Consider the following 13576-nt stretch of genomic DNA (forward strand, 5'->3'; position numbering starts at 1 on the left):
GCGCATATATAAGGTCAGTTTGAGCGGGAAAATTCAAGGTGGCTAAGGAGAGATAAATATCGTCTGGCCAACGAGAAGTAGATTTGTCTCACTAACGATAATTTGTGATCGCCGGAAGTGCTATTGTGTTGTAAGGTGTTTTCCTGAATGAACTGATACGGGATACATTCATTGGCGCTATGGATTCGGATGCCATTTATTGGACTATTAAGTTTAATATCTTGACTCGTGGGTACCTAAACCTTTAGTATTTTAATGTTAATTTAATGCAAATGTATACATACCCAATAATATTAAATAGAAAAAATAAATATATTTAATAAAAATCTTTGTTTTAACGAATGTACAATGTCGCAGCTCGGTAAATATGTCAACACTGAAATGAAAATCAGTCTAGCATAGGGAAAATCGGGGAATTACACCTTGAAACGGCAAATTGCACAGCAGCGTTATTGTGAATCGGCGTAAACTGAGGGTTACCTGTATATCGATTCTACTAGACCCAGGGTCGCTATATTATTATTATAAACTTTTTTATAATAATAATATTATTTTAAATTAAAAAAAAATTATATTTAGAATATTACTATGTAATAAATAATTTAATGTAACAGTGTAATAAATGTAAATGTAGTAAATGAAATAATTAAATAAATAATGTTCAATTTTGTCCTTTTATTACTAATATAATAAAAAACAGAATGAAGGTGACATTAAATTATTAAATTAAATATCTGGTGAATTGTTTTACATTATTTTACATAGCAAAGCAAAGTAAATCGAGTTTTAAAATATTTTTTTTCTTTGGCATTTGCTCCTTCCTTAATGAGTATTTGCAAGATACTCATTAAAGAAAGGAGATAACAGGGCATTTAGAAACAGTGGAATGAGCCAACTGTCCCTTTTATCTTTTGGTTATCTGACTTTACATCTTAAATAAAAGATAGTCTTGCGTCTTTCTATTTGATTCAATCTATTAAGTTATTTGCTCTGCACACTCATGCAAAATTTATATATATATATATATAAATTTTGCCTGAGTGTGCAGAGCAAATAACTTAATAGATTGAATCAAATAGAAAGACGCAAGACTATCTTTTATTTAAGATGTAAAGTCAGATAACCAAAAGATAAAAGGGACAGTTGGCTCATTCCACTGTTTCTAAATGCCCNAATAGTGTGTATATATATATATATATATACATATATATATATATATATACACACTCATATATATATATACACACACACATACACATATGTACATACTGTACACACAGATCATTTGATACCTAAGCAATTAAAAAATTATACAGGGTGGGCCAACGAAAACGAAACGGCAGAGTTATCGTGTTCGTCCAAGCAAATCGCTCGGACAGGTCGATTTTATTCTCAAGGAGGACATCTTCAATAAGTTTTTGCGATTCTGAATACAATAGACAACAAAAATTTTTAAAAACTCATTCATTTTTTTCCGAAATAAATGTTTGTTTAGCTAATAAAAAATGAATTAGTTTTTAAAATTTTTTGTTGTCTGTTGTATTCAGAATCGCAAAAACTTTATTGAAGATGATGTCCTCCTTGAGAATAAAATTGACTTGTCCGAGCGATTTGCTTGGACGAACACGATAACTCTGCCGTTTTGTTCTCGTTGGCCCACCCTGTATACAGTGGATTTCTGCTATATTATTAGTATCATTTTCTATTATTGCATGAATTTGGCTTTTTGGTATATATTATATTTAGCAGATAATTATAACAGCTTTTATAAACCAGTTATACCATAAAAGCAGGGTGTCTAATTCATATTCTTCAAAAGTGATGGTATGGAGGGACATCTAGGGAAGGCAATGCTGCTGAGGTCCCAATTAGTCCTCTCCGATACAAGAAACCAGTGTATAGAATATGATTTGGAGGCATGAATTAAATTGACAAATTCAGAACTATGTTCTTTACAAAAGTGGAGACTACAATATTGCACTAGTAACTGAAGCCGTAGAACTGCATTGCAACAAGATAACTTTGAATGTTTCTGAAGAGAGAAAGATTACAGTCGACCCCCCTATAAGACAGTAGATACGTTCCATTCTTTAGGAATCCGATTTCTTACGAGTCCTTCCAATCACAGCCCGACATGTGTCAAGTTTACGGACTACGGCTGTTTGAAAGGTTTTCTTCCATAAAATTAATCGATTCTAGACTAATCCAACTCAACATTTCCAAAATACGTATATTTTTTTTGGAAATAATCCGTATAAACTACGCTATAAACAAAAAATTGTAGGATTACTTACCGAGTGTGCACCATTCGACATCGCCGTTGCTCAAGCTTGTTTTCGTCGCGGAACAACTCAGCAAACCGCGGCCACGATTTCTGATGTTATTTTTCTGCGAAAACTTTGCTGAACTTTGGAGACATCATTAATATAAATAATTTTTATCGCCGTTGAATAAGAAATGTTTCTTTCACGAGAAATGTATAAAATTACAGTACTGTATTAGACTTACGGTACCTAATTTACATACTGTACAGACGATAGTTCGCCTAAACTCTCTGTAGCGTGGCGCCAGGCGGCGGAAAATATATATATAATTATAATAAAGTTACAATAAATTAAGTTGTACAGTACCTAATTTATATATAATTTATATATAATACTGTACAGACGATAGTAATCTCTCCGTAGCGTGGCGCTTGACGGTGCAGAAAGTGGTTCGGCTGCCCAATGACATTTTACGTAATTATAGGAGTTTTTTTTACCGTTTTTTTATGGATACCGTCGCAATTTTTTCGCTGTCTTATAGGAATTGTAATTATAGGAACCCATTTTATAGGGGGATCTACTGTATCTTGTTCTTTATTAAAGAGTAGCTAAGTTGGCTAAAAAAGAACTGAACTGACCAAAATAAACCCTGAAACTGACTTGGATTTAGTTTTTAAAGGGCCTATGACCAATAGGAACCAAGCTAGTGTGTCTGAACAGATGGGCCCTTATTTAGTCTGATCTCTTCCAAAATCACGTAGATCTGAATTGAAATATTTTCATATTTTATTGATAATTACCCAAGTGACTGACTAAGAATATATTTAACATTTTCCATTAGGAAAGATGTTTTTAATTGAAAGATATATTGAATTTTCTTTCCCTCTATCTCTCTCTTAGAATTCATTATCATAGTTGAATGTACAGAGTAAACTGGCACAGAGTTCTGTTTTTTGCATTTCAGAAATAAAATAAAAGCATTTAACCTAAAGTTAACAACATTTCTAACAAAGAATAGTGAAACTCGGTGATAAATGAAACAATAATAGTTTCTAGTTCTACAACAAATTATATTAAACAAATTTCATTGAAACATTGGTGATCAATGATGCAGCACGAGCCCACACAAGGGATTCTTCTGCAGTGAAGTAGCTTGATAACATTTTCTTGCATTGTACAGATACAGTCTTGGATTTGTGTAACATTTGATATAAACACAACATTATTTCAAGTTATGGCTGGTCAACAACAAGGCAAGGCCAAAATAAAATATACATTAGAAAAGTTCAGATTATCAAAGCAGTTGAAGACAAGTTTATGTAGAACAAAGGATTAATAACAAATTCTACATGGGCTACAAGTCTTAAAAAACAAAAATAAAGTACTGGCATTACAGCAATCAGCTCCAAAACCAAAAAGAAGGACTTTTGGATTATTTGAATTTTGAAAAGATTGATTCTGCTGTTTTAACTTAGTTGAAGAAAGTAAGATTGCAAAATGTTCCAGTTAATGGTTCAACAGAAGAGTATGGTATTTTGTGAAGTGTTAAATGTTAAAAACTTTTTAGGATGGCTTTTCAAATTCAGGAACAGATATAGAATAGTATGGAAGTGAGTGTACAGAAAAGAAGCAAGTGCCAACATGGAAACTACACAACAATGTACTGAAACAAAAGAACATTGTTCGAAATTTCCTCCTGAAAACGTCTTTAACATGTTCATTGCCAGTATAAAAATTGATTTCCCTACCAATATGCCAAAAAATTTATTTTTATTTTTTTTTAATTATAATATCTATGTTAAAAATGTCAAAAGAATTTTTGGTGCTGCTTTTTCCCTAAAAAAAAAAAAAAAAAATAGGGATGACACTCATGTCTATGAACATCCACAGCATTTATGATAGTGAAATATTTCATAATTGGAATGCAATTTGAAAAAATTGTAGACCTATAAATTCTTACTGTTGTCTATTATAACATTATAATGGAAAAAGACCGATGACTTCAGGCATTATAATGGTACCATCTGGTAACTGTTATAATGCCTGAAGAACTCTGAAGGAGTTGGAAAACATTTGCATTTGTTATTTATTTGTTTTTTCTATTTCACACTGGTTATTGGTTCCATGTATGTTGTTAACTGTATCCCAGTGTGTATGTTGTCTGTCATTAATCTTGAGAACAGAGTTAGATGAAATCCAAGATCAGATATGGAAACCTTAGGGGAAGAAGGCTCCAATAACATGACTTTTGCTTTGCATCAGAATAATAAAGTTCATATATAGTTATATATGAACTTGTAGTGCTCCGTGACTAGTGAATTATAATTCTCTTATATTTTTTATCTTTATTTTATAAGATTGTTCCGTGGATTTGTATTGGGACTAAGCTGTAATGCATAGTCATTGTTGTCGCTTACTCCATATCACCTCGTTGGCAGTGCTGTATCATGGCTGTTGACTGGCTATGTGAAGGACCACTTGGGTGGACGCAGCACCCGGATGGAGAGAAAATATAAATGTGAGCACTTCCATGTGGAAAGGACTTTTTTTTGTCTTTGTTCTACTTTTCCCTGGCATTCGGAGCTGTCATCAGACCGAAGGACGACTTTCAAAGCGGAGAAAGGAAAAGTGATCAGAAAAAGGAAGGAAGGAAAGAAGAACCTATCGAGAGGTAATCCAGTTCCATCGAGCAGTAGAAGTAATCCTCAGGAAGGGGAACTAGTGAATAAGTCTAAGATCACCTGGTTCATTAGCAAGATAGTTATTACAGGAATTTTTTTGAAGCCTCTATACGACTGGACAGGTTAAGAACCATGTGTGCCTAACAAAGGAATCATATTTCGTAATGAGGTGTAACATGAAATACGGCTACTGTTCGGATCAACTTGTAAATAACTGTATAGTTCTTTCCCTTATTTTTGTCATGCATTAGTTTTATCATTGTGAGTAAGGTCCATTGTAAATCAAATTAGTTGTGTCATTCCTATATTCGATAAGAATATAGTTTGTATAATTGAATCAAGTAATCAAGGTATTCTTTTGTTACTTTTAAAATTAATAAACTAAGAAGGAAGAATTGTCTGTCTGAATTGTTCTGCTTCATTGTAAAGTCCTCGAAGCAAATCCCCATCTTTATAACGAGATATACTCCGGTATATCCTTTGAATAATACAAACTTCTGATGAAAAGCAAAAGTCATGTTATTTCAATTCAAAACTTTTCCCCTGAAAGCAGTTAATAGATGACTGGCACGACTCTAATGTGTTACAGGAAAAAAATACAATGTGCAAGAGCAAACCATTACTAACTTGAGGTGGAGAGCATATATTTTAAATTAAATAAATTAAAACTTGCAGCTTAGCATTGTGACAATGTCATAGTAAATAATTGCCCGTTATGTATAAAGCTGTTTCTTGCATAAAATTTATGATTAACAGATATAAATAGTATTTTCTGGTTTATTGTTAAGATATTTTGACAAAGGCAAGACTGGGATATTTTACTAATTACACCCCAATAAAACTACAACATTTAAAAAAGAAGCTTGTGTTAGCAACAAGCATTCAAAGTTACATCTGTCTATTTTGTTACATTGCAATAGCACAGGAGCAAACACTAAAACCTTTAGTGATTGGAAATACAATTATCTATGATGCTTTAAAAATGTTTCAAGCTTGCTATGTTATTATGTCCACAATCAGAAAACATGGATGAGAAAAGAAATATTTTCTGAATGACTCACCAATTTAAGCATTTTTATTTTGGTTGACAACTGTACTGTGTATATAATAAATGTTTGTCTCGGCAACATTACTGTGAAATCTTTGCCACCAAACTGTACTTCCCAAACCAGCCTAAGAATCAAGGAATTAGAAAATTTCAGTTTATTTTATGGGGGGAAAACTACTCTAGTGCACCTCAGGCTAGGAATAAATGAACCAGTCAACATCTGGCAAGCTAATGAAATGATAGCTGGTGCACGGTGGGATGTAAAATAGGATTCTGTTTGCCATTACTAGGGTGAATCACTGAAAAATCACCAGTAATAATAGTAAGTGGTGATGAAATAAAATATGTGGAGGAAAGCAAAAATGGACTTTGGTAAAAAACCTGTAATGCATTAAATGTGACTGACAAATCCTTTGATGATTATGTGGACAGTTATAATGATGTAATCACAGCACCAGAATCATCGTTTCAGGAAACTGTTGATTCTGTTTGAAGTACAAGTCAAGATAGGAAGAAAAAACAAACTGTGGGAAGACGAGCCAGTCACATTGAAGAAAGCACTGGAAAAATCTCAACAAATTAAAATTTGTGTATTCAGTGTAAAAGAGACATTAATGTCTATGTCAGACTAGATGAGATTGAGAAGTTTCTGCAACATGCAGCACTTAACACATGTACAACTCAAACAAAACTACAAATTTTGTACTATTAGAATTTAAACTTTGTTTTCAGTTTTTTAAATCTATAATTTGGTTGTATTTTTGTGTGTTTTTTTAAATGTGTAATACTTCAATAAATGATTCATGAACAAGTTTATTCATCTTTGTTTCATATGTGGACTTCATATTTAGCTATTCAACTTATTTGATGATAATTTATAAACATTTTTGATTACAACAAACTTTCAATTTAACAAATATTTTTGGTATCACCTCAAGTTTGTTGTAATGAGATTCCACCATACATAACTTCTAACCGGGACTAGGAAATTGGCATTTCTTTTTGCTGAATTTAGCTCTACAGCCACTATTTTCAGCTTGCCAACTCTGACACCAGCTCATTAGTATCTATATATTAATATATAATTGAGACAAGTTGATAATAATAATAATAAGCACAGAGCCTAAATGGTTAGGAGTTGAAAGTTGAAATTTGGTACACAGTTAGGGTAAGTCACAAGAATGCACACTAAGAAGGGATTTTTCAAAATTCCCCCCATGGGGGAGAAGGACATGATTAAGGTTTCAACAATGGAAGTGTTAAGAGAAAGCGACGTGCAAGATTTACAGAGGCAGATGCGTTTTTGCAGGAAATCAAACATATTTTTAGACCCATCTAAAAATTCTCTAATTAGTCTGGAAACAGGGAGACCTAATTCTTGCATTCTGTGAAAATGTGTAAGATTGGCTGTAATGTAATAATCTTAATCTCCACTATCATTACTTTTTGTCCGAGCAACACCAGTCTTAATATATACAAGGTCTGTTCAAAAAGTATCGGACCTTATTTTTTTCCGCGTAAACCAATGATGCGAGAGAGGCCTCCTTCGGTGGAGTTGTGGAGGGGACAGTCAGGCACAGCCCTGAATTTTTTCCCGCCTGCAGAAAGCGTCAGTCGTTGGCAATCGGCGTAGTGCGCTCTCGTCGGATTTCACTAAGCTGGAAAATGACTGAACAACGTGAGCAGTGATATTACATCAAAGTTTGCCAAAAACCTTGGCGATACCCGAGTGTAAACCATTCGCAAGATTCAGCAGGCTTTCGGGGACGATCCTCGAGGCCAAAAAAAGCGCGGCAGGTCTGCAGCAATATCAAAGGTCATGTTGACAGTTTTTTCGACTCTAGTGGGGTGGTGTGTCGTGAGTACGCACCACAAGGCCAAACCATCGCAAAGGAGTACTACCAGGAGGTCCTTCGTCGTCTTTCCGATACAGTGCGATGCAAACGATGGGATCTGTGGTCGATCAAAACTTGGCAGCTCCATCGTGATAACGCATCCGCCCATTCTGCGCATCTGATTCGGGCTTTCGTCGCCAAACACAATACTCCTGTGGTTCGTCACGCTCCGTACTCTCTCCACATGGCTCCGTGTGACCTTTGGCTATTTCTCAAGCTGAAAATGCCGCTAAAAGGAACCCAAATTTAGTCGAGAGAAGACATCATGCGAAATGCGACGGACCGGCTGATAACCATTCCAAAAGATGCGTTCCAGCAGTGTTTCCAGCAATGGCAGGAATGCTGGGAGAAGTATATACATTACCAAGGAGACTACTTTGAAGGGGATTAGGGGATCAGCAAAAATAAATTTATTGACTTTGAGGTACAAAACGTACCTCAAAGTCAATAAATTTATTTTTGCCGACCAAAGGTCCGATACTTTTTGAACAGACCTTGTATATATATATAATTCACCATTTCATCACAGACATTTAATTCATTACACTAATTTAATAATTAGTAATGCACCAGTGGTCTAATGATAATTAGAGAATTGTAGCTACAGTTTTTTTACTTTATTCAAAAGACGGAAAAGTACAAAAATTTACAATGTGCCATATATACAGAAATAACCCCAAGTTTCAAAGTTTTAGGTTTATCCAATCCCAAGACATAATGCAAAACAGACACAGACAATTTGTAAGGGGAAATTACTTTTACATTCTGGGATTATGGAGTACCAAAAATCAAAAAATCTAAAAAACTGGGTGAGTCAAAATTTGACCGACCACTGTACTTTCCCTACATTATTCTATAACAACGAATAAAGTTAAAATAATTATGAAATATCGAGTCAGCTAAGGAATTAGAGTAGGCAAATCTTTTGTCAACATCCACTCAACTGTTTTAACTCGAATTGCCAAGTCCCCAGCCACATTTATTACTAGACACAAAAGGATTTCACAGATACACTACGGCAGTGGCTGCCAAAGTATGGTCTACAAGCATGCACCAGATAGTCTGCAGACTGACCTGATCATTTTACTAAAATTCAAACCTTTGCACTTTAGCCAGACGAAACCACACTTTCATGCATCACATATCTCTTATGTTAGTTTGCCGAACAGCTGAAATATTACGACACACATCTAAGATATATTTACGGGATAAGAAATGAACAGGGCAAGGGTGGTTTGGCTGTTCATCCACAACTCGTTTGAAGGGTCCTGCAGATCAAGTAACTTTTGAGAATCGCTGCTCTACAGCACATTAAACATTCCCTTCATCACGATATTCCTCTTCTTTACATAAATACAATTACCTCATGATGATATCAAAAATAAATCAAAGGTAAACATCAAATCAGCTGACATCCTCATAACTCATTTGGCAAATAATATATTCATTATAATCACATGACTTGAAACTCAATTTATTCATGCCTAATTCTTAAAAGGCGAAATATAATTTATTAAAAATAAAAGAAAGGATCACCAGAAATCACGTGACTTGAATGGACTTTCACTTTCATTCTGTAACTGGATTTTAAATAACTAATTTAAACAAAAAAATAATAATAAATACAAATGTAATTTAAGAGAAAAGTGTGAAATAAATTTCCGATCAAAATTCTCCAAATATTTCCTTAAATGTAACAATCAACGCAGAAAAATTACCTTTTAATTTAAAAGCAGAATTTCATCGTATCAGATTCAAATAACATCCCTCCATTATAAATAAGTTGCGCCACCTGTCAAAAAATTCCATTTTGTGTTTAATGAAAGGAAAGGGGGAGAAATGTTTTATAACTCGTAACGTCTAAAAATACAAACACTTTTAACTATTTAAATTCCAAAAATAATAAAAGTAAAAATTCAATTTATATAGAGTAAAATCTGTCTATGGCGACCACCCACTGTTCCTTCAAAAAAATGGTCTTTTAGACAGGTGATCGTCCAATACAGGTGGTGCTGTAATACTGTATTTCCGTACATATTTTGCGCATTTTTTAGCCATTTCTACTAAGAAAAACTCGAGGTGAGCAAATATAAGCGAATTTTTTCAACGATAGGGCTATATTAGTATTGTATTTTATTCTTATCGGATAACTCAATTTACGGAAGTCGTCGTGATTTTATAAGACAGATTTAATAGCAATATTTTAAAGATTAATACAATAGTCGCATTTTTTCGATTATAATGCACACTTTCTTTTTTCCGGCTTAATTAATTCATCTCGGTTGTTTTCGTTCGCTCCTCAGTTACGTGCATTACGTCATCGATATAGAAGCGCGTTGTATTTCTACATCACTTTGGTTTTGGTATTCGCTAGTGTAATCTTATTTTAACTTTAAAAATACTGTATTTTATAATATTTAATATTTTCTTAAGTACAATAAGACAAATTATTAAATAATAATAAAACGATTTTATTATTTTTCTCATTGTACGATTTCATTACAATCGCGGAATCGAAAAAGGAAGTAAAACTGATTTTTGCATTAATGCGTTTACTGTTTTTTTGAATATTTTGCCTGCGAAAATTACTTGGATATTATTTTTCTAAAAATATCGTGGAAATAAGGTAGGTTGATACAGAAACTATTTATCGCACATGTACTGCATATGAGCTTCAAAATAAATAAATAAAAATAGATTTTATCAAACGATTAGATCAGCCGATTAATTGTATCGTGTACAATATTTTATACCCCCAAGGAAAATACTGTAGGTCTAGGGTAAAATAAATTTTGTTTTCCCACAGTTAAACTTCGCCGCTAATTGCTGTTGTGATAACTTTAATACGACAGCACTTTGCATTTCGGACATTTTCCAACAAACTGAAATGAATTTCCTTTGTTGCTAGACTAATTTATTAACACCCGCACCTTATTTCAAGGGTGGGAGAAGTGCCCGGGATGGGTTCGAACGAGAGTTTAGACTTATTCATTATATTAGGAGGTGGAAACGTTGTTGAGATGGGTTCTTACAATAGATTAGACCAGATACATTCGCGAAAGTGGTCGCTTATTACAGGTGTTGTATGTTGTTTCGGACCGAAAATCGATGCCCGCGGTCGCGTTACACAAGTGATCGTTTAATTAATACAGGTAATTTATACGAAGACTCTATGGATAAACTATTCCGTGCCAGAAATTTTCGCCCGTTTTGACAGGTGCCCGTCGAATGCAGGTGGTCGCCTAAACAGTTTTTACTGTATTAAATTTAATTCTCTCAGTTATTTATTAATTAATATATTAAAAATTATGTATGCCTGTTTGTCAGAGTCGGTAGATTAATCTACCGACTCTGCTGTTTGTCAATATCAATTGAAACTGTTGCCATAGAAACAGGATACTAATGAGAAAAAATGCACAGTTTACAAAAAAATTGTGTTACCGAGTATTTACTTATCGTGATAATAGAGATTGTTATTTTCATTTGTAACCGCCATCTGAAAAAAGTAATAAAAAATAATAAATTTTACATATAATAAAAGCGTTTATTTTATTTTGTGCGAGGAAATATACGATTTTAAACCGTTATTTGTGTTAAAAGCAGGGCTGTGGAGTCGCGTAAAAATCTAACGACTCCGACTCCGACTCTTCCTTACCATCCGACTCCGACCACGGGCGGACTTGTTACCGAAAGAGACCCGGAAATTCTGATGTCATCACGTGACCTTCAATTAAAGATTCAATAAATATAGAGTTCTAATAAAAATAGAACGTAGAAGCTTTTTATTCCAAAGCTAAAAGACTCCTCTAAGTAATATATAAATATGTATTCGATAATTGTTACTTTTCTTTCTGAAAGTGTAGCGCTCAGTCAAAAAATGATCCCTCCCAAATTTTTACATTTTTGGACTCAGGACACCTTGAAATTTCGACATATGCAAAAGATTTGAGGGGTTTTTTGCACATGTGTGGATGTTAGACTGTGTGTGTGGAGCATGATTTTGTTCACCCTGTTTGAAGTCTAATAATTTCTGTGGTCAGAGTGATCAGAATCGGAATCAGATGGTTTAACACAGGAGTTAGTTATTAAGCGTCAAAGTGGTTGAACTAAATCATGTCTCCATATACGTTGTAACATCTTAGGCGAGAACATCTTAACGGGTTTTACTGTACTATTATAAAATAGCAAGAAAGCTTACTTTGAGAGTAGAGACGAGTTTTATTTTATTTTATTTTTTTAAATTTTGAACGCTAATAACGAGTAAAATACACATGACCACTTTTATGTCTTCACCCTGTCGATCTTTAATTAAGAACCAAAATTTAATAGTATTAATACCCCTTTATACGCAAGCTACAGTGCCACATTTCGTTTCTTACACTTTACCCATTCTGAGATATTGTTTAATATCGCAAAACAGAAAATAAACAAATTAGACGCCAACACACGCGCGCGAATTTTTCTCCTTCATTGACTTTTTTGAGGGGTTCGGGAGGTCTCCAAACGTGTAGATTTGCAAAAAAAAAAAAAAAAAACTTGGAGGGTCAAATTTAACACAATTCCAATACTTTTCCGTTTTATATACATAACAAGTTGGTAAGTAAAAAGGANAAAAAAAAAAAAAAAAAAAAAAAAAAAAAAAAAAAAAAAAAAAAAAAAAAAAAAAAAAAAAAAAAAAAAAAAAAAAAAAAAAAAAAAAAAAAAAAAAAAAAAAAAAAAAAAAAAAAAAAAAAAAAAAAAAAAAAAAAAAAAAAAAAAAAAAAAAAAAAAAAAAAAAAAAAAAAAAAAAAAAAAAAAAAAAAAGTTGGCGGGTCAAATTTGACTTGATTCCAATACTTTCCGTTTTATATACATAACAAGTTGGGAAGTAAAAAGGAGTCGGAGTCGGAGTCAGCGGATTTTTTGACGACTCCGACTCAGACTCCGGCTAAAACACCAAAACTCCACGACTCCGACTCCACAGCCCTGGTTAAAAGATAAAAATATATCTTTTAAATATTAATTTAAATGGCGGCCGATGACCGAAATGGTATACCACGCGTTTGCCGATTCTAAAGACCCGGGTTTGAATTCCTGTGGAATCCGCAAATCTCCATGCGTGGTGTGATTAGGATGTGTCGAAACCTGGTCATTGCTATCCGGCTACCTCGTTGAGAGCTTGGTTGATCCATGGTAGTAGGACCGGTCGAATGGCCGACGCGGTTAAAGAGTGTTGAGATTTGAAAACCTTAATTCCAGTTACAGCCGAAAATAGTGCTTTAGTTAAAGAACTACAATATTTAAATAAAGAGATATAAAGAATCGAGCATTTATCTTTCCATAAATGTGAACAAAGTAAAAAGATAAAAGATATATAATTATATTTAAAATATAGTATTTTCTTATTCTTTAGATAACTTTCAGAGTCATTTCATAAAATTTAATCCTTCTTAATCTTTCCATAATATTTTTATCAACAGTCACTTCGACTTTTTTATTTTTACAGCATAATATCGTATTATACACACAAGCGTCCATTTTGCTTTACACGTGTAGCGGACGTAAAAGCTGCTTTATCTTCGCTGCAGCGACCTCTTGCAGCAAACGTTTAGAAACGGTTCGCTACATTGCAGCGCTGCATTTAGAAACGGGTTTCAGAGGGTTCGCTGTAAAGCGCTTCTCGAGCGCTGCATAAAGAAACGCGGCCAT

At 33.6% G+C, this 13576-nt stretch overlaps 1 protein-coding gene across 1 annotated transcript in view; it reads right to left on the bottom strand.

Moving 5' to 3' along the window:
* Window positions 1-9694, bottom strand: part of LOC111624668 (GATOR complex protein MIOS-B-like) — a 42153-nt gene extending 32459 nt beyond the window's left edge. The window contains exon 1 of the mRNA XM_023367580.1: window positions 9607-9694. The gene's annotated coding sequence lies outside the window, so the exon portion shown is untranslated. The remainder of the gene's footprint in view (window positions 1-9606) is intronic.
* Window positions 9695-13576: the final 3882 nt, after the last annotated feature.

This window comes from Centruroides sculpturatus, unplaced genomic scaffold, assembly GCF_000671375.1.
Source record: "Centruroides sculpturatus isolate CEXI.00-Female unplaced genomic scaffold, Cexi_2.0 scaffold263, whole genome shotgun sequence".
Classification (NCBI taxonomy): domain Eukaryota; kingdom Metazoa; phylum Arthropoda; class Arachnida; order Scorpiones; family Buthidae; genus Centruroides; species Centruroides sculpturatus.